We start from the raw sequence: 2876 nt of genomic DNA, 5'->3' as shown, positions 1-2876 counted from the left end.
GGGTTTCTTTCAATGTGCACTGAATTAAGGGCCATTGCAGAAGCGTTTCCGCATCGCGTCTGTTAGAATGCGGCAGGCGCGGCCAGGAATAGAAGCCGCGACCTCGGGCTCAGCAGAAAAAAAGTCATAACCGAGCTATCGAGGCAGGCTGCTTGCCCTTCGCGTACGTAAGCATACATTTACCTACAGACATTGACAGGGCAAGGATGCAGTGGCCAAGTGCCTTTTGAAAGGAACCTGCATGCATGCGCCAGCGAATCACCGTTATCCGTTTTTATTTTCCGTGCCGTCCTTGTCCTTGCTGTTCGCGTGTACTCTCAGGCGCTGCCGTGCTTTGAAGCCTAAAGTAGGTATGTTCGTAAGCTACGAAGCGCAAACCTGCCTGCTAAAGGATTAGTAAAATTCGCCTCTTTTATTAGAGCACCGTCTCACTTGACCAATCCCTTGTAAGAATTTCCCCGAGGTGTTCGTGCTGTGCGCAGTCTTCCTTGCCCCCACCTTTGCCGATCGTGGTTGTTTGTACTTGCGTGCGCTTTGTCCGTGACGGTGGCGTGTTCGTTGTTGCTGAACCGCTGGGACGTCTCCCCTACGGGCCTGTGCGACGTGCAAGGATCTTCTGGGAACGCAGACGACAGAGAGCAGGAGCTGCACACTCTTGTTGGCTGAGTAGGCTTAACCTGTCACTGACTATATAGAGGATACAAGCTGTTCACCCGAATTTCCCATCAGAACAAAGGACACGATGACAATTGCGACGCGAAGAAAAATTTTTAGTCGAATGAGTGTGGGGCTAAAAGGGGAGTATGTAAAGCCACAGAAAAGATGGCATGAATTCGTCAAGTGGGCACGCTGACGGATAAACAGCAAGGGTAGATGATCTGGAGGCTGATGCGCATGAGCGAGGGCAGCTACACCAGAAGTCCTGATCAGGCGTTCCACGTCTGCATGCCGAATACGGTCCCTTGGAGAGGCGCAAGCTCGGTGTCGGCAAACGGCGTCGGCACAGTCCGCCCAGATGTCATGCTGGAAGCGGGGTGGGCGGCGTTGGAACCACTGTTCGACACAGTCCGCCAAGAAGCCAAGCTGAAAGCGGGGTTGGGTGCGCCGGGACCCGTGTCTGGAAACGGCGTCGGCACAGTCCGCCCAGAGGCCAAGCTGAAAGCAGGGTGAGTGGCGCGGGGACCAGTGTCGGCTATCGGCAGCGCCACAGACCGCCCAGACGTCGAGCTGAAAGCGTGGTTGGAGGCGCCTAGTCTATTGTCGAGAAACGGCGGCGGGACGTTCCGTCCTGGCGGGAAGCTGGAAGCGGGGTGCGCGACTCTGGGACCAGAGTAAGCAAACGGCCGCGGCACAGTCCGCCGAGTCGCCCAGTTGGAAGTGGGGCGGGTGGCAGTGGGAGCAGAGTTGGCAAACGGCAGCGGCGCAGTCCAACGAGACGCCAAGACGGAACTGGGGTGGGCGACGCCGGGACCAGTGTTGGCAAGCGGATGCGGCATAGTCCGTCGACAGGCCAGGCTGCAATCTTGCTGGGAGACGCTGGAAGCCACCGCAAAGGCCACGGGCACGTTGTTCTGGGCCTCTTCGTCGGGCTGCGAGTGAACAATTTCCGGCTTGGTTAGGCCGAACAAGTGGCCGCAGTACTTGGCTTGGTCGATGTAGCCTTGGAAGTACACTTCTCGCATCTTGAAGAACGCCATGCCCGTCAGCAAGCTGTCGCTGCCCGCTTGGTGTTGTCGCCCGACTCGTTCAACCTGCAGCTGCTCGGCCAGTCTTTGCAGACCTCCTCGTAGGTTTCTGCAATCCTTCATGAGGTACTTGAGGTCGTAGATGGCCGGGAAGTATATTTCCAGGAGCTCGAAGAACTCGACGTCGCACGCAGGTAGGTTGTCACCTGTCAGCAGCTTCATCATGTAAGCGAAGTCGTAGCAGCTGTGAAAAGCGAGCCATGTGATCTCGTCGGAAAGGACCATTCCCGACGTCGTGAGAAGCTGGGCGAATTCGTACGGGTCGATGCCTTCGCTGTTGTGCTTGCTGAATTGGATCCCCGAGTGCGTCAGCAGGTCGATCGAGTCCTGCGCGTAGGTGTCTTCTGCGAGACTGAACTTGAAATTAAACTGCCAGGTAGAGCAATTTGGCGGGGTGTTGCCGTGTTCGTCGAAAAAGGTGAGGCCCAGCTGGATGACCTTGAGAACATCGACGTTGCAGCGCAGCGTTTGGTAGTGGTACTCGGTTGCGCTGCGGAACTCCCCGACGGGCTGGGCTACCACACCCGGGAACTCCGTGTCCATGGCGATGTACTTGTACTTCTGAACCATTTTTCGGATGGTTTGGAATTCGCACTCGAGATTGCAAACCCACACATTGCTGATGCCGCACGCCGTCTTGCAAACCACCCGCGCATACCGTCCGCCGCGACGACGGGCGGTCGAACGGGCAATGGTGGCGCTGTGGCCGACGCTCGTGGGTCCTGGTGCTCGCATGCTTGGCGCGTGCCGCACCTCGTCGCCTTCATCTTCGCAGAGGCAGCTCACGCGCGGCGTTTGCCGGAAAATGCCCTGACACGTTTACGGGAAAAAAAATATAATTGAGAGAACGCATTTCACGTTACCTCCATTTGTCGTGGCTCTTAGTTTGCAGCAATTAAGTACTACTAATATTAACGCCATTGTTACTACTAAAATCGAGCTATTTGATTTGTTCACATATTCCCGAACAGTGCACACCCGTCGCTTGTATACGGACCGTTTTTAGTGTATTAATTACAAGTGTACAATTACGTTTTAGAGTATTAACAGCATTATTATTGAAACGGTTACAGAACGGCCCGCATAACTCGTCCCTCTAGATAAAGTTCTCCGATATATCCGAATTATGCG

The 2876-nt window shown here is 55.3% G+C and overlaps 1 pseudogene; it reads right to left on the bottom strand.

Moving 5' to 3' along the window:
* Positions 1-246: 246 nt before the first annotated feature.
* On the bottom strand, positions 247-2542 carry LOC142578013 (CCR4-NOT transcription complex subunit 8 pseudogene; annotated as a pseudogene).
* Positions 2543-2876: the final 334 nt, after the last annotated feature.

This window comes from Dermacentor variabilis, chromosome 1, assembly GCF_050947875.1.
Source record: "Dermacentor variabilis isolate Ectoservices chromosome 1, ASM5094787v1, whole genome shotgun sequence".
NCBI lineage: Eukaryota > Metazoa > Arthropoda > Arachnida > Ixodida > Ixodidae > Dermacentor > Dermacentor variabilis.
This window is presented reverse-complemented; position numbering and strand designations above follow the sequence as displayed.